At 39.1% G+C, this 20,154-nt stretch overlaps 1 pseudogene; it reads left to right on the forward strand.

Moving 5' to 3' along the window:
* LOC102840633 overlaps nt 1-20,154 on the forward strand; it is a 71,708-nt pseudogene that overhangs the window by 47,175 nt on the left and 4,379 nt on the right.

Raw genomic sequence — 20,154 nt, forward strand, 5'->3', positions numbered from 1 at the left:
GATGTAATCCATACCAAAGGCTGTGCTCTTTGATCTTCATCAGTAAATGTTTTAAGTCCTCTTTACTTTCAGCAAGCAAGGTTGTATCATCTGCAGGTTGTTAATAAGTCTTCCTCTAATCCTGATGCCACGTTTTTCTTCATATAACCCAACTTCTCAGATTATTTGCTCAGCATATAGGCTGAATAAGTATGGTAAAAAAATACAATCTTGTCGCACACCTTTTTAAATTTTAAAACATTCAGTGTTCCCATGTTCTATTCGAACAACTGCTTCTTGGTCCAACTACAGATTCCTGATGAGCACAATTAAGTGTTCTGGAATACTCATACTTCGTAATGTTGTCCATAGCTTGTCATGATCCACACAATTGAAAACCTTTGCATAGTCAATAAAGCACACAGGTAATCATCTTTTTGATATTCTCTGCTTTCAGTCACCAAGATTCATCGGACATCAGCAATGATATCCCTCATTGCACGGCCTCTTCTGAATCCAGCTTGAACCTCTGGAAGTTCTCTGTCAGACAACTGGGAATATACAAATGATTCATCAAGACACTTTGCATCGTATTCATTTTAAGGAAATGTAGAAGGATGATTTGTAGCTTTCCAGTTGTCCCTGACCCCTAGAGGATCATTTCCTGATATTTGCTCTGTGCTTTAGAAGACCAGTGCATATAGACACTGGCTTCCCCACTATACCAGCCAGTGGCATCATTAGAAGAAGCGCCCGTCTGCCAGGGCCTACTCACAGTTATTTTTAATGTCCAGAGAACTAGGATTGTCATTAATTTGCTTGTTGTTAATGGTCAGCAGCCTATGTCATACATTTTGAGGGTAATGTTTTATCGATACTTTTACAGACAGGTAGCATGAAACATAGCTTTGAAGAAATTAACTTTGTCTATTGATCTGTTTTATTGCTATGCCCTATAAAAGGTTTCTGCAGATGACCCCAGTTGTTGACTTTTGTTGGAGTCATTTCAAGCCCTCATAAACATGCATACATATGTGACATTCTCATCCATTGTGACAATTGTCTGAAACTGAAATGTCTGTGGTAAGCATCTCAGTTACAAACAATGTGTATCTGGGGAGCGTCATGACTTGGATCAATGATGACACCTGGCCTGTTCTTGAAGAAAGATGATGACATGAAAATCCTGCTCAGTAGGCACACCTGGAAAGTTCTTCAGCCCATCCATATTAATCTATTTGAAACAGGACACATCCTAAAAATCATACAAAAAGGGGACAAGAGTTAAGAAATGAGCTTGAGAAACTTATAATTGTTAGATTTGCCTCTTGACCCACATAGAATACCAGTTCACCTCACTGAAAGCAATATCTGCTCCTATATTTCATCCTGCAGATGCTGTTAGGTAGCCAGAGAATCAGATTTAATCACATCTCTGAGGTTTCCAATGAAGTCTATGTAAAAAGTGACCCTTCCACAAGCCCATGGCCGAATTTATACTTTCACTGCTTATGAAAAGGATCAATTTATCAAGTTTTCTGTGCTGAATTGCTTCGAGTTAACAATATAAGTCATAAGGACTTAAAAACTTTTATGACTCTCATTTAGGATTTTCTACACAAAAAACTCTGTACAGTCATCTCTTATTCGGACCTAGGGGTAAGCATCTGATGACCCAACATTATATCCAATGCTAGTAGGGAACCATAAGCTTCAGCCTTTACCAACACAAGCAGTTCATTATGGGATCTGCATCATTGCCAAGGGCATAGCTACTAAGCATCTTTTCCCCATGAATATTTTAGAAAAACACATTTGTAGACTTGTGTAATCTTCCCCTTTCAATATGACATTTCAGACATGGTAAAAGAGTATCAAATATTTCTCAGTTTGAAATTGTTTCAAATTCTTTTGTGACTATTAATCATATGCCCATGAGGATAACCAACACTTAGAGACTCAGTCCTGGTTACGAACAACAGATGGAACATGTCTTATCTTTTATCTGGTCTGCCTCTTCACTTGTCCTAGTGGCAAAAGTGACCAGTTCTAATGATGTAAATTACTCACCTTGAATCAATGGAATGGTGATTTTCTTGGCAGCCAATCTTCCCATATTATGCAAAGAGAGGACAAGAAAAAAGGAATGAGCTTGTGAATTATCACTCAGGAAGCCACTTTTAAAGGACATAGCATTAAGCCAGAGATCAATGGAGAAAAGATCATTCCTTCATAGTTTGGCTCATGCTAACATATTCGCAAAAGTATTGATAAAACAGTAGCCACAAAAACCTCATGACATACAGTGCTTGACAACAAGCAAATGAAAGATGATTCTGAGAGGTCATCAGATAGAAGAAAATTGTGAGTAGGTCCAGTCAGAGAGGAACTTCTTCCAATGATTGCTCCTGTCTTGTATAATGAAGAAAAACCTATCTGTAACTGCCCTTGCCCAGGGCACAGAAAATCTCACGACTCGAGGAATCACAGACAACTGGGGAGCTACACATCTTTCTTCAGAACACTTTGCATTGCATTCATTTTCTAAACATGTGGCAATTCATAAAAGTGCCACATTCTTTATAATGTTACATTTCCTCTTGACCCTCATAGAAACCCAATCCACCTCAACCCAAAGCAATCATAGCCGAAAGAACCAATTTGCTCCCATATTTCACCCAGCAGAGGTCGCCAGGTATCCAGAAATCAACATTCACTTCTCTCTGAGGAGTCCCAAGAAGTCTATGTGAAAAGTAATCTTTCCACATGCCCAAGGTATCATTAACGAGCTCTGGTAACATAGTGGTTATGAATCAGGATGCTAACCTCAGGGCCAGCAGTTTGAAACTACTAGCTGTTCTGTGGGAGAAAGATAAGGCTTTCTGCTCCTGTAAAATTTACAGCCTCCGAAACCCTGTACAGGGTCTATATGAGTCAGAACCAACTCCACGGCACATTTAGACTTTCACTACTCATGAAGAGGATCAAATGATGATGAATTTCTTGGCTAAACAACTGGCATAACCATTCATTTGGGATTTTTTTTCCCACAGAAAAAGCTATGTAGCCGCTCTTTATTTAGACCTTGAGGTAGTCATCATATAACTCAACATTACGTCCAATACCAATACTCATGGGAAATCGTACTAGGGAACCATAGATTTTAGGCTTACCATACACAAGCAGTTAATTACGGGATATTCATCAATGCCCTAGACATAGCTGCTAACCATCAGCTTCCCTTCAGTATTTTAGAAAAACTTGTGCAATCCTCCCATTGCAATATGACATTTTAGACAGGGTGCCAGGTTTTCAAATATTTCTCAATTGAAATTGTTTCAAGTTCTTGTGAATAATAATTAGTCACTTATGAGGATAACCAACATTTGAAAGTCAACCAGGATTACACACAACAGAAAGACACATCTCATGTGATTTATAAAACCTAACTTAATCTAGGCTGAATCTTCACTTGCCCTAGTTGCTAATGTGACTAGTTCTAATGATGTAAAATAATTTACTTTGGATCCATAGAATGGTGACTTTCTTGGGAGTTAGTCTTTCTAAGTCATACAAAAGGACAAGAATCATGAAAATCTGAGTTCCAGACTAGTGTCACAATGGGTGAGAATGATCACATAGCATATGCAAGTTTTTTGAGTGTTTGGAATGCCTCCAACAAGAGTCAGCACCTTGATCATCCTTAGAAACTTGTTAAAGTCCATGGCAGTACTGGGTAATCATTCTGTTATGCATGGTGTCTCTGTGAGTTGGAACCAACTCGACAGCACCCAACAACAATAAGTACTAAGACAGATTTCAATGGAGCAAAGTTCATTTCTTTATAGTTATGGCTCATGCTATGTATTTGCAAAATGACTGAAAAAGAAAAATAGCCACCCAAGTGTTCATGACATAGGTTGGTGCTGGCCATTGACAACAAGAAAGAAACAAAGAATTGAGCACAATTCCGTGAGGTTTCCAGACATAGAAATATTATGACTGGGTTCAGGTGTAGAGGAGCTCCTTCCAATGATTGCCCACAGCTGGCAGATTGAAGGAAACCAAAGCTGTGTAAACTGTGCTTCACCGGTGCACAGGTAATCTCAGGATGTTGTATTCTAATGGTTCCAAGTAACTGTTGTTGTTCAGTGTCATTGAATCGACTAAGACTCATAGCAACCGTCTGTACAACAGAAGGAAATACTGCTCGATCTTACACCATCCTCACAATTGTTGTTACACTTGAGCCCAATGCTGCTGCCCCAATCCAATCCCTTTTGGGGTTTTCCTCTTTATCAAGCATGACGTCCTTCTCCAGGGACTGGTCCATCTTGATAACTTGTCCAAAGTACAAGACACCAAGTCGGGCCATCCTGGCTTCTAAGGATGGCTGTACTTTTTCCAACATAGATTTGTTCGCTCTTCCATAATACTTTAAATAATTATTCTCCAACACAGAACTCAAACACATCATTTTTTTCTACAGTCTTCCTTATTCACTGTCCAAGTTTCACATGCATATGAGGCTACTAAAATACCATGGCTTGGGTCAGGAGCACCTTAGTTCTCAAGCCGATATATTTGCTCTTGATCAATTTAAAGAGGTCTTGTGTAGCAGATTTGCATAACGTAATATGTTGTTTGATTTCTTGACAGCTGCTTCCATGAGTGTTAATTGTGGATTCAAGCAAAATGGAGTCTTTGACAATTTCAATCTTTTCTCCATTTATCATGCTATTTACTGGCACAGCTGTGAGGGCTTTTTTGTTTACATTGAGGTACAATCCATACTGAAATCTATGACCTTCATCAGTATTTGTCATCCTCTTCACTTCCAGCAAGCAAGATTGTATCATCTGTATATTGTTGTTGTTGCTAACTGCCATCGAGTTGAGATCTGATTTATAGCGACCCAGTACAGGTACGAGGAGCAGCTGGTGAGTTGGAACTGTGGCCTTTACGGCCCAAACCGACTTTGCAGTTTACGCATTAACTGGCAGCAGCACATCAGAAGTTCTGTATTTGGCAGGTTATTAATGAGTCTTCCTCCAATCCTGATGCCATATTCTTCCTCATATAATCCAGTTTCTTGGACTATTTGTTCAGAATACAGATTGTTGTTAAGTGCCATCGAGTCAATTCTGACCCATAGCAACCCATTATAGGGTTTCCAAGGAGCTGCTGGTGAGCTTGAACTGCTAACCTTGCGATTCAAACAAACTTTTCAGTTCAGCATATTAATTTACAGAGCTAATGGTGAAAGAATTCAACCATGCTGTACACATTTCTTGATTTTAAACATTTACTATCTTCTTGCTCTATTCAAACAACAGCTTCTTGGTCTGTGTATAGGTTCCTCATGAGCACAATTAAGTTTTCTGGAATGCCCATTCTTTGCAATGTTATCTATAGCTTGCCATGACCCACACAGTTGAAAATCTTTGCCAAGAAGCACAAACAAACATCTTTCTGGTATATTCTCTGCTTTCAACCAAGATCCATCTGACATTAGCAATTACATCCCATATTCCACATTTTCTCCTGAATTTGGCTTGAATTTCTAGCAGTTACCTGCCAACGTTAACCATCATAGATTGTTGCAGATGTTTTAAAATTATCTTCAGGGATAGCATGTTTGGTTAAGTGGAGGGTCAGAGAAAAAGAGGAAGACCTTCAATGAATTGAAATGACATAGTGGCAACAGCAATGGGTTCAGGTGTAGCAATGATTATGACGCTGGCCCAGGACTGGGCAGTATTTTGTTCTATTGTGCATAGGGTAGCTATGAGTCTGTACTGACTTGATGGCACCTAACAACACCACCACAACTTGATGGATCAATTGTGTGGATAGTACAGGACTGGGCTGTATTTTGGTTTGTTATATATAAGGTCACTATGAGTTGAAACCAACTCAGTGGCACCTAACAACAATCACACAGTACACTTTTCAAAGGTCCACCAATAACTTACACAGAACCTAAGTGGACAGTATGTTTTAATAAAGTTATGAAAAAGACACCTTAAAAAATTATCTTCAGTAAAATTTTACTTGCATGTGATATTATTGATATTGTTCAATGGGTTCTGCATTCCGTTGAGTCACTTCTCTTTGGAATAGGCACAAATATGGATCTCTTCCATTCATTTGGCCAAGGAGCTGTCTTCCAAATTGTTTGACATAGATGAGTGAAACCCTCCAGTGCTGCATCAGTTTGTTGAGAAATTTCAGTTCGTACTCAATCATTTCTTGGTGCCTTGTTTCTTGCCATGCCTTCAACCTTGGACTTGTTCCTTCAGTAACATCAGTTCTTGATCATGTACTACTTATTGAAATTGTTGAATATCTGGGTGAGCAACAAATCATCCTTCATGATCATTTTCATTGTATTCATTTTAACTAAATGTGCAACAGAACTTCATAAATTCACCACAGTCTTTATAGTGCTAGTTTTCATATTTCACCCACATAGAAATCCAGTCCACTTTAATCAGAGAAAATAACTGCAACTAGAATCTATCTGTTCCTGTATTTACTTCAGCAGAGGTTGCTAGGTATCCATAGAGCAAGATTCAATCACTGTCTGGAATTCCTATGAATTCTATGTAAAAAAGGGATCTATTCACATGCTTTGGGCAGCATTTAGACTTTCACTGTTTTTGGAGAAGATCAGGTGATCATGACTTTCTTGGCTGAACCGCCTGAAGCTAGTAATCTCCATGTCATAGTGGTTTAGTGACTGACCTGACCTCTCATTTGAGAATTTCTGTACAATAAAATATGCACAGCCTCATTTTTTTTCTTATCCAGAAATAGGCATTAGACAACTTAATATTAGATCCATTCCCATGATTCATAGGAAATTGTATGATGAAACCATAATTTTAAGCCTTAACACACACAAGCAGTTGATTATGGGATATTCATCAGTGCCATTAACTTAATCTGCTTCCTATCAATATTTTAGAAAAATGTGTTTATAGACTTTTGCAATCCTCTCCATTCAGTCTGACATTTCAGACAGAGTGCCAGAGTATCAAAACTTTCTCAACTTGAAATTGCAAATAATAACCAACAATTAGAGAATTCCTCAGGATTATGAACAACAGAGGAAGCACGTTTCATCAGATTTCCAAAACCTAATTCACTCTAGGTTGCATCTTCACTTGTCCTTGTAGCAAAGGTAACCAGTTATAATGATGTGAAATCACTCACCTTGATTCCATGGAATGTTGACTCTGGTAGCAGCTGGTCTTCCTTTACCATACAAAAGGAGGACAAGAGTCAAGGAATGAGCCTGAGAAATTTCATTCAGAAAGGCATTTATGATCACTATGTTAAGTGCCATGGAATTGATTCCAACCCATAGCAACCCGTATAGGGTTTTCAAAGAGCAGCTGGTGAGCTTGAACCACTGACCTTGCAGTTCAAATGACTTTGCAGTCTGATGCATTAGCCCACAGTGCCACACCAGGACTCACTAAGAGAAGTAAAAAGAATCAAAATATGGGTCCACTTTCGAGTAGGTAATTAAGCATGGAACAAAAATTTTCCAGATGGGCGTCAACGTGATCCTATTAAGAATGATTTTTATGTCATCATCTCTTCTGAAGACCAGTTTCAGCATCATCATTGATCTGAGAAATGGCATTCCACAGATAAACACCCTCTTAGAATTCAAGATGCCATAGACTTCTCAATTCCAGACCAGTGTCACAATGGATGACAATGTCACATATCCTGTGCACATTTTCTGAAGGCATGGAATGACTCCAATGAGAACCAGCAAGCCAGATCATCCACAGTAACATAGAATAAGTCCAGATTAACAACAACAAATGGACCATGTCACATAGGATTTCCAAAATCTCATTTAATCTAGGCTGCATCTTCATTACAGCAAAGGTGACCAGCTATAATGTAAAATCACTTGAATCCATGGAATGGTGACTTTCTTGACAGCTGTTCTTTCTGAATAGTGCAAAAACAGGAGAAGAATCAAGGAATGGGGTTGAGAAACTTCAGTCAAGAAGGCATTTTTGATCACTGGAGACAGGTGAAAAGAATGAAAATGTAGGTCTACTTTCAAGTCAATGAAGAAGGATGGGCCAAAGAATGGTCCAGATGGGCCTTAGCATAACACATTTGAGCATGATTTTTATGTCATCATTCTATCGTTAAGATAACTTTAGGTATCATCATTGACTTGAGCTATGGTATTCTCCAGATAAACATTCCTTTAGAATCCAAGGCCCTACTACAGACAGCTCAATTCCTGACCAGTGTCACAATGGATGAAAATGGTCACATATTCTATGCATGTTTTATAAGGGTTTATAATGATTCTGATAAGGGCAGGCAACCAGGATCGCCTGCAGAAACATTTTAAAGGACAGCTAGATTTCAAGGGAGAGAATTTCATTTCTTTATTGCTATAATCCATGGTACCTATTTCCCAAAGTATTGATAAAACAGTATCTTCAAAAAACCTCATGATATAGGCTACTGACCATTGAAAACAAGCAAGAAACAAGTAAGTTATGGACAAGTTCAGGAGGTCTCTTGATGTAGAAAAACTTGTAAGTCTAGGCAGAGAAGAGCTGTTTCTAATGATTACCCATGGCTGATATTTTGAAGAAAACCATATCTTTATTCACTGACTTTCTCTAATACAAAGGCAATCTCAGGAAATCATACTCTAGGGCGGAAACCATACTCTAGGGTGGAAACCATACTCTAGGGCAGAAACCATACTCTAGGGTGGAAGTCATACTCTAGGACTTGCAGACAACTGGAGAGCCACAAATCATCCTTCAGGACACTTTGCATTGCAGTCATTTAAAGAAATGTGACACCACTACTTCATACATGTGTCAGACTCCTTCTAATAGATTCCACTCTTGACCCACATATAACCCAAATCCACCTCAACCCAAAGCCATCATGGCACGAACAATCTATCTGCTCCTGTATTTGCAGAGAACAAGGTTTATATATCCCATCTCTGAGGATTCCAAGTCTATTGAAAACCAGTATTTACACATACCAAAGTCAGTACTTACACCTTCACTGCTTATGAAGAGGATCAACTAGCAGATCATGGCTTTCTTGGTTGAACTGCTTGATGTTAGTAATAGACAAGTCTTAAGGCTTACTTAGCAACTGACATGACCACTCATTTGGGCTTTTCTACACGAAAAAAATCTGTAGAGCCGCCATCCTTTGGAGCTAGAGATAGGCATTATATGACAATATTAAATCCAATTACATGGTTCATGAGAATTTATATTCTGAAATGAAAGGCTTCAGCCTTAACACACACAGTTAATTGTGTGATGTTTATCAGGGCTCCGGGCATAGCTCCTGATAACCCACTTCCCATATATACATGAGAAAAATGGTTTTGTAAACTTGTGCAATCATCCCCATTTGATATGACACTTCATATTGGGGCCCATGGTATCAAACATTCCTCAGCTTAAAATTGTTTCTGGTTATTTTATGTAGTAATCGTTCAAGCATTCAACCAACACTAAAAAAATCAGTCAACATTCTGAACAACAAAGAGGACGTATCTCATTGGATTTACAAATCCTAATGTAAGCCAGCCCATATCTTCACTTGTCCTAGTAGCAGACAGGACCAGTTACAATGATGTGACAGCGATAAACACACCTTGATTCCATGGGATGCTGACTTTCTTGGCTTCAGGGCTATACAAGTCATACTGAAAGAGGACAAGAATCAAGGAATTAACCTAAGAAACTTCACTCAGGAAGGCGCACCCGCCCCAACTTATTATTGTGAATTGAGGGAAGGTCTACAGAGAAGATCATCAGCTTTACATTCAAGAAATCATATACTTTCCTTCATTGCATAGTTGCAATCCCCTCTGTGTACCAACAGATAATAATAGCATTTACCTCTATTCACTTAAACCATTGTATTCCTCACTGTCTCCCTCTGCCTTCATCTTTCCTCTGATAACCTCCCTCTTGTATATTGTTTGCCTCCCTCCCATATATGTGCCTAGCCTCTAGCCCATGAATAGTTTTCCCTAACCCTCCCCATTAGCCATCATAGATTTTTTTAAATCAAGAAAACCTTTTATTTTGTAAACATTTTATGACATTGGTCTCATACAATATTTATCCTTTTGTGATTGACTAATTTTAATTAGCATAATATCCTCCAGGTTTAACAATATTGTGAGATGTTTCACAGACTCATCATTATTCTTCATCATTAGTACTATTCCATTGTGTGTGTGTACCAAAGTTTGTTTAACCATCCTTCTGTAGATGGGCATTTAGGCTCTCTCCATCTTTTTGATGGAATCCTGATGCCATGCTGTGGGTTAATGTGCTGGACTGCAAGGTCAGTTTGAACTGCAAGATCAGCAGCTCAAGCCCATCAGCCGGTCCTCAGAAACCCTATACAGGGTCACTATGAGTTGGAACTGACTCAATGGCATTTAACAACAACAATATCTTTTTTGATATGTCTCTTGTAGACAGTATATTGAAGGCTGTTATTTTCCTATCCATTTTGCTCTCTATGTCTCTTGAATGGTGCAATTAATTCATTTACATTCAGTGTAATTATCAATGTTGTTGTTGTTGTGATGTGCCATTGAGTTGGTTCCAACCCATAGCGACCCTGTATAGGGTTTCCAAGGAGCAGCTAGTGAACTTGAACCTCCAACCTTACAGCTCAAGCTCACCAGCTGCTCCTTGGAAACCCTATACAGGGTTGCTTTGTTGTTGTGTTGTTGTGAAGTGCTGTTGAGTTGGTTCCGACCCATAATGACCCCGTATAGAGTCTCTAGGTATGAATTAATTGCTGTCATTTTTCTGTGTTTTTCTTTGTGTGGTGCTGCTGGATTCCTTGTTCTACATAATTTTCTGTGATGAGTCCATTTTGTTTGCGGGCTTTCTTTTCATTTTCTTCTATGTTGTGTTAATGTTTACTTAATCTTTCAATTTTCAGCTTTTAAAAAATTTTGATCTGTAAGTTATTAATTTTCTTTAGGTTATTCTGAAATTTGTTATTTTCCCCCTGTTTAAAACAGTCTGTTTTAACTTGAAATTTACTTGACTTCTTTGCCATTTGGAAGTTCTACATCTACACTATTCTCTCTTTTTGCTTTTCATTAATATCTCTGGTTCTCTATTTTCAGTATTCTAGGCAGGCTTGTTTTACCTTAAATACCTGTATATCTGCATTGAATTCTGGGTGGTGTTGTCAGGTATGATAATCTCAGGTTGTTATCTGCTGTTGTTGGTTCTCAGTCCAAAGAACATCCTTTAGCATTTTTTGCAAATTTGGTCAGGTCAATAAAAATTCCTTTAATTTCTGTTAATCAGGAAAAGTCCTACTTTCACCATCATATTTGAGGGTATATGATTTTTGGTTGACTTTTTTTTTTTTCTTTCATAGCTTTGTATATGTCATCTTATTGCCTTTTTGTCTGTATGGTTTCTGCTGAGAAATCAGAGCTGAGTCTTATTGATTCTCTTTTGTAGGTAACTTTTCATTTTTTCCCCAGTTGCTCCTAGAATTCTTGTCTTTAATTTTGGAAAGTTTGATTATGATATGTCTTGGTGATTATCTTTTGGGATCTATACTACTTGGGGTTTGTTCAGCTTCTTGTATGCTTATCTTCTCATCTTTCATGATGTTAGGGAAGTTTCTTCCAATAACTCTTTGACAATTTTCTCTGTGCTTTTTTATTGTCTCTTCCTGCTCTGGAATTTCTATCACTCATAAATATTCCTCTTCATGGTGTCCCACATAACTCTTACACTTTCTTCAGTTTTTTCATTCTTTTTTTCCAGAAGGTTCTTCTAGCATACTATTCACTAATTCAGGCTTTCATTACTTCAAATCTTTTCCTTTGCCCTTTCAATGTTTTGTCCATTTCTGATATCTTAGTATTCACCTCCTGCATTTCTAATTGCAGTGTTTTTATTGTTTCAAAATTTGCATTTATTTTGTCTGTTTGTTCTTGTAGCATTTTCCTGAATTCTTCTAAACTTTTTTCTGTGTTCTCCTTGCTTTCCTTGATTACCTGTCAATCTGTTGAACATACCCAAATACCATTCTTTTGGATTATTTTTCAGTTAGTTCCATTACCATTTTTTTCCTCAGAAATATTTTCTGTCTATGCATCTTGGTAATTTGTTTGAACCATTCTCTCTTGTTTCTCCATGTGAGCTAAAATTGTCTGTTGTCTCCAGTGCATTGTAGGGTTGTTGTAGTTGTGAAAACAAATTGTTGAACTCGAAAGGAGAAATCTCTGGGTGGGTGGGCTCCTGCAATTCAAGGAGCTCACAAGGTGGTTGTGTAAGGGATGTGACAGCAGAGTTCCTGACCCCAGATGGAGTTCCTATTGGCCTAGTTGTTATCTATATTCAGGTACCTCAATACAGAAGTAGTTATTGGGGCCCTTGCTGGAGCTGGTTTAGGTGTCTGTTAGGATCACAGGGAAGCTGGGGGCATTGTTTCTGTTTAAATGCTGGTCTGGTGGCTCTGCAGGTTTTGTAGTCTGGAGCTAAGCCCAACTGAATCTAGGCATCAAACTGGCACACCAAAGTGATGCAACCAGCCCCGCAACTCACATTGACTTAGCTCCCAACCACATGGCTCTGAACTCCTGGAGTGCACAGGGGGTGGATGAGGGTAGGAGGAGTTGGCCACACTTCTGGCCACCAGGGGAACATGGGGAAAAAGAAGAAATCGCACCTTTTCCATCATCTGTGGGAATCTGCTCTACCAAGCCTCCCTCCACTGCCAAAGCTGCTCATGAAATGGTGAAGCTGCATCTGGACAGCCCTTCACCAGTCAGCCTCCCTCTCTCTCCATCCCTGCTCAGCCTCTCCTCCCAGCAAGCACTCCATCCACCTCGCTAACCTTTCTTCTGAAGTTCAGGGTACCAGAATTTTCATCTGTGTCTGTTTTATTTTGTCTGTTGCATGCAGTATGTCTGCCTAGCCCACCACCTTGCCACAGGAAGTCATTTTTTACTGTTGGAAAGAAGTAAAGGGAATCAAAAATGAGTCCACTTTCAAATAGATATATTATGATCTATAGATCAAGGAATTTCCAGTTTGACCTCAGCATAATCCTATTGGTAATGACTTGTATGTCATCCTTTCTTTTCAAGACAAATTGTACATCATCACTGGCCAGAGTCATGGCATCCCATAGATAAACACCACCATAACCTTCATGGGGGTTCAAACAAACATCTCAGTTCCAACCAGTGTCACAGTGTATGAGAATTGTCAAATATCCTGTGCCTGTTTTCTGAAGGCTTATAATACCTTCAACAAGAGCCTTCAACTAGGATCATCCTCAGAAGCCTTTTAAAGTACATAGCAGTAAGATCAAATTCAAGGCAGAAACGTTCATTTCTACATGGCTTTTACTCATGCTACCTACTCCTAACAGTATTGATAAAACAATACCCTCAAAATACCTCATGACATATCCTTCTGATCACTGAAAACAAGCAAGTTAAAGACAATCCCAGAGGTCTCTGGACATTAAAAATGTGAGCAAATTTCACATCATATATCTGAACATTCCAATAAAGTATATGTAAACATGATCTTTGTAGATGCCCAAGTTACCATTTACACCTTCACTGCTAATGTAGATGATCAGCTGATCATGACTTTCTAGGCCTGAATTACTTGAAGCTAGTAATCTCCAACTCATAAGAGTTCCAAAAAATGGCACGGCCCTTCATTTGGGATTTTCTACACAGAAGAATCTGGCAGCTTTTCTTCAGACCTAAAAGCGAGCATCAGACAATTCAACTTCACATTCAATTCTAAGATTCATGGGAAATTATAAATAGGAAACTATCTGTTTGAGCCTTAATATGCGCAAGCAGCTAATTATGGGGTATTTATCAGTGTCATGGGCATAACTATGAACCATCCACTTCCCATCAATGTTTTAGAAAAATGCATTTGTAGACTTGGGGAATCCTTCCTATTCAATATGATATTTCAGACAGGGCTCTAGAGTACCACATATTTCTCAATCTGAAATTGTTTCAAGTGGCTACGAATGCTAATTATTCACCCTTGAGGATAACCAGTATTCATAGACTCATTCAGGATGACCAATAATAGAGGGGTCACAACCCACTGAATTCCCAAAACCTAATTTAATCTAGGATGTATCTGTACTTCTTCTAGTGGCAAAAGTGACGAGTTATAATGATGTAAAATCACTCACATTAAACCAATGGAATGGTGTGTTTCTTGGCATCTGGTCCTTCTAAATCATACAACGAGAAGACCAGAATTCAGGAATGAGTGTGAGATACTTGAGTCAGGAAGGCATTTTAATCAATGAGGACAGGTGAAGGGAATTACAATTTGGGTCCATTTTCAATTATGGATGGGTCAAAGAAATTTCAAACCAGGTCTCAAAGTACTGTCCTACTGAACATTATTTTTATGTCATCATCTCTCTTCAAGACCAATTTAGGTGTCATCCTTGACCAAAACCATGACACTTACCAGATAAACACCCCTTGTAATTCAAAATGCTTGCTATAGACATCTTATTGAGATAGACCAGTGTCACAACAGATGAGAATTGTCACATATCCTATGCATATCTTTGTAGGGCTTAGAATGTCTCCCCAAAGAGCCAGCAGCCAGGATAATCTGTAGAAACCTTTTAAAGGACATAAGACAAAGTCTGAGAGAAACAGGGGGTATTTCTTCATGGCTACGGATCACAGTCTAGTTGCCAAAGTATTAATAAAACATTATCCTCAAAATAAGTCATTAAATTGGTTGCTGACCCCTGACAAAAAGCAAGAAGCCAGCAGGGTAAGAACAGTTCCAGGAGGTATCAAGATATAGAAAAAACTGTGAGTAGGTCCAGTGAGAGAGGAGCTTTTTCCAACGATTGATTGCCCCTGTCTGAATAATTGAAGAAGCCATAGCTGTATGCACTGCCCTTCTCCAGTACATAGAACGTCTCAAGACATAATACTATAGTGGACCACAGACAATTTGTAAGGGGAGCTACAAATCTGCCTTCAGAACACTTCGTATTCATTTTAAAGAAACATGGCAACACAACTTAAAAGCTCCACAGCGCCTATAATGCTAGATTTCACTTTTTTGGTTTTATAAAATTTTGTAGATTTCACTTTTGATCCACATAGAAACCCAGTTCACCTCAACAAGAAACAATCACAGTCAGAAGATGCAATCTGCTCCTGTAGTTCATCCAAAAGTGGTTGCTAGGTGTTAAGAGAGTAAGATTTACATTCCAATGAAGCCTATGTAAAAAGTGATCCCTCCCCAAGCCCAAGGCAGCATTTAGACTTTTGAGGCTACTGAAGAGGACCAGCTGATCATGATTTTGTGGGATGAACTGCTTGAAGCTAATAATCACCAAGTCATCAGGGCTGAACAACTGGCAAGACCAGTCATTTGCACTTTTCTACACAGAACCATAAAGGAGCTCTGGTAGCGTAGTGGTTATGAATCGGGCTGTGAACCTTAAGATTGGTAGCTCGAAACTACCAGCTGCTCTGCAGGAGAAAGATGAGGTTTTCTGCTCCTGTAAAGATTTACAGCCTAGGAAACCCTGTACAGGGTCATTATGAGTTGAAACCGACTCCACGGCACATAACCACCACTACATAGAGCTCTGGTAGCAGAGGGGTTATGAGTCGGGCTGCTAATCATACGGTCAGCAGTTCAAAACTACCAGTGCTTCCGAGGGAGAAAGATGAGGCTTTCTGCTCCTGTAAAGACATACAGCCTCAGAAACCCAATACAGACTCTCTGTGAGTTGGAACCAACTCCACAGCACACTACTACCACCAGCACACAGAAAAATCTGTGCAGTCACATTTTCTTCAGAAGTAGAGGGGGATATCAGATGAGTCAACATCACATCCAATGCATGATCAATGTGTCCATTAAACTAGGGAGTCATAAGCCTTTACACACACAAGCAGTGAACTGTGGGATATTAATCAGTGCCCTTGGCATAGTTATACATCCATCGGCTTTACATCGATATTTCAGAAAAATGCAATCCTCCATATTCAATATGACATTTCATACTGGATGCCATGATACCAAATATTCCTTAATTTGAACTTATTTCAAGTTCTTGTGAATAAGAAATCTTTCACCCGTGAAGATAGCCAAAGCTTAGACAACTGAAATGGAAGCAGTGAGAAACTAAGGTCACCAGACAAGTTTTAGCTTGGCCAAAGTTAAATGAGGTCCTGACAGACTTTAAAGCTATAGTTAAAATGAAACTTCTCCCCAAATTACCTGCCAGAGTCAACTACTACCCCATAGTTCGTCATTTCTTCTTTTATCCCCACTCCTGGTGTGGTGCTTTAGGATCAGCACTGGACCATGAAACACAAGGTCAGCAGTTCAAATCCACCCGCTGCTCCTCAGAAACCCTGTACAGGGTCGCTATGAGTCAGAACTGATTCGACGACACTTAACAACAACAACCACAATCCCCATTCCAAGGACTATCCAAGGAAGGGAGAGGAGCAGCTACACATTTCTTGTATAGGTCACTGATAACCACTGATGGGAAAAGGTTAGTAATGCCTATTGAGATAGAACAATCAGCATTACTTAAGATGAACAAGCAATAAAAAGTTCCTAAATTCCTTGGACTCCTACCCTACACCCAAGATCCCTATAAACCCACTTCCCCTTTTCCCTCTGGGAAGCAGATCTGGGAACTTCTAGCTTCTCTGTTCTCTGTTGTATAAATACACAGTAAATGCTTTGCTCATTTCTCTGAGCCCCGGTGAATAAGAACCTTTTGCAGAATCAGTCATAATTTAGGAAGCCCAGGGATTCAAGAACCATAATTTAATCTGGAATGCATCTTCACTTGTCTTGGTGGCAAAGGTAAACCATTAAAATGATGTAAAATCACTCAGATTGAATCCATGGAATGTTGACAACTGGACTTTCTAAAGTCATACCAATGGAGGAAGAGACACAAGGAATGAGCAGGAGACACTTCGATCAGGAAGGCATTTTTGATCACTGGGACAAGTGAAAAAAATCAAAATATGCATCTACTTTCAAGTAATAAATAAGAATATGCCAAATAATTTTCAGGCATATATTGAACACTATTTTTATGCCATCATCTCTCTTCAAGGCCAATGTAGGTGTTATCATTGATTTAAGCTATAGCATTTCCAGTTATACATTCCCTTAGACTTGAAGATGCTTACAACAGACATTTCCGTTCACAACCAGTGGTACAATGGATAGAAATAGTCAAATGACCTGTGCACTTTCTTCTGAGGGTTTAGAATGACACCAGCAAAAGCCTGCAACTGGGATTATCTGCAGAAACCTTTAAAAAGATGGAGTTCAAGGGAGACAGGTTCATTTCTTTATGGCTAGGACTCATGTAAAAAAGTACTGCTAAAACAATACCCTCAAAATTCCTGCTGACCATTGACAAGAAGCAAGAAATGAGCAAGTTAAGGACAATACCAGGAGATATATGGACACAGAAAAAACCTGTGAGTCAGTCCAGGCAAAGAGGAACTTTTTCCAGGGATTTGCCCGGACTGATATATTGAAGAAAATCATAGCTGTTTGTACTGCCCATCTTCACTGAATTGAAAATCTCAGGAAGCAGTACTCTAGAAGTGACCTACAACTGGGGAACTACAAATAATCCTTCAGGACACTTTGCATTTTTTCAATATAAAGAACTGTGGCAACACCACTTCATCAAAGTGCCACAGTCCTTATAATGTTAGATTGCACACTTGACCCACATAGAAACCCAGTCCACCGCAACCAAAAACAATCCCAGACAGAAGACTCAATGTGTTCCTGTATTTCATCCAGCAAAGCTTGCGAGGCACCCAGAAACTAAGATTTATGTTGCATCTATGAGGTCTATGTAAGAACTGATCTTCTCACATCCCCAAATCAGCATTTAGCTATCTTCAGTGCTGATGATGAGGGTGATCTGATAATGACTTTCTGGGCTGAATTGTTTGATGCTAGTAATCTACAAGTCATATGAGCTTAACAATTGGCTGATCACTCATTTGGACTTTTCTACACCAAAAAATCTGGACAGTCACCTCTCCTTCAGAGATAGAAGGAATTATCAGAAGTCTCAACGTTACATCCAATTTCAAGATTCATGGAAAATTGCACTGGGAAACCATAGGTTTCAGCCTTAACACACACCAGTAGTTAATTTTGGGATATTCATGAGTGACATCAGCACTATACATCAACTTCTTATCAGTACTTTAGAAAACGGTATTTGCAGAGTTGTGCAATCCTCCGATTTCAATGTGGTATATTAGACAGGAGGCCAGAGTATTAACTAATTCTCTACTTTGAATTCCTTCAGGTTCTCATGAATACTAATCATTCACCCACGAAGCTAGCCAACACTTAGAGATTCAGTCAGGATTATGAACAACAGAGGGCACATTTCAATAAATCTCGAAAGTCTGGTAGCATAGTGGTTACGAGTCGGGCTACTAACCTCATGGTTAGCAGTTCGAAACTATCAGCTGTTCTGCAGGGAAAGATGAGGGTTTCTGCTCCCATAAAGATTTATAGCCTCAGAACTAACTCCACGGCATACCACCACCACCACCAATTTAATCTATGCAGCATCTTTATTTGTTCTAGAGGCAAAAGTGACTAGTTATAATGACATAAAATGCTCACCTTGAAGCCATGGAATGGTGACTTTCTTGGCAGCTGGTCTTTCTAAACCAAATAGAAAGAAGACAAGAGCCAAGGAATGAATCTAAGATACTTTAGTCAGCATGGCATTTTGATCACTGGGGAGAAGTGAAGAGAATCAAATGTGGGTCTACTTTCAAGTAGATAAATAAGGACAGGCCAGATAAATATCCATTTGGGCCTAAGTGTAATTCTATTATTCAACAGGATTGTTATGTCATCTCTCTTCAAGTCCAACTAAGTTGTCATCATTGACCTAAGCCATGATTCTTTCCATATATACATCCCCTTAAACTTCAAGATGCTTTCCACAGACATCTCAGTTACAGGTCAGTGTCACAATGAATGAGAATGGTCATACATCCTATGCACATATTCTGCTTCAACAAGAGCACACAATCAGGATCCACAAAAATCTTTCAAAATGATATAGCAATCAGAAAGAGTTCAAGGGAGAAAAGTTAATTTCTTCATGTCTATGATTTATGCTACCTATTCCCAAAAGTGTTGATAAAATAGTGCTTCAAAATACCTCATGACACAGACTATTGACCATTGACAAAAAGCAAGAAGTAAGCAAGTTAAGGCAAGTACTTAAGGCCTATGGACATAGAAATATGTGAGTAGGTCCAAGCAGAGAGAATCTTTTTCCAAAGATTGCCCTTGACTGATAAATTGAAGAACACCGTATCTGCATCACTTGCCTTTGTCGAGTGCTTAGGAAAGCTCAAGAAATTATAGTCTAAGAGTCACAGGCAACTGGGGAGCTACAAATGAGCAATCTAGAGACTTTTGGATTACATTCATTTTAAAGAAAAGTGGCAACACCACTTCATAATATTGCCATGGTCTTTATACTGTTAGAGTTCACTCTTGACCCACATAAAGACACAATGTACCTCAACCTAAATCAGTCAGAGCCGGAAGAATCAATCTACCCTGTATTTCATCTAGCAGAAGGTGCTAGGTATCCAGAGAGTAAGATTCAATCACATCTCTGAGGATTCTAATGAAGTCCCTGTAAAAAATGATCTTTTCACTTGCCCAACACAACATTAAGACCTTCATTCCTTAGGGATAGAAAATCAGCTAATCATAAATTTCTGGGCCTGAACTGCTTGAATCTAGTGATCTCCAAGTCATAAGAGTTTAACAACTGGCATGATTCCTAATTTGGGCTTTTCTATATTAAAAAACCTGTGCAGAGAACAAACAAGATGGCGGATCGGGTGGAAGTGCAGTAAAGGAGCTTCATCACCACCAACAACACAGAATACCCGACCAAGCAGGCTCAAGGGCTGGTCCCAGAACTCTGAACTACATATAAAGGAATACTTAGAAGGTTGGAAGGCTCACAGCTGGGGGAATTTGTGGCAGAAGCAAGAAATCTATTGCTTTCTAGTCCGGGACGCTC

The sequence above is a fragment of the Chrysochloris asiatica genome, unplaced genomic scaffold (assembly GCF_000296735.1).
Source record: "Chrysochloris asiatica unplaced genomic scaffold, ChrAsi1.0 scaffold00006, whole genome shotgun sequence".
NCBI lineage: Eukaryota > Metazoa > Chordata > Mammalia > Afrosoricida > Chrysochloridae > Chrysochloris > Chrysochloris asiatica.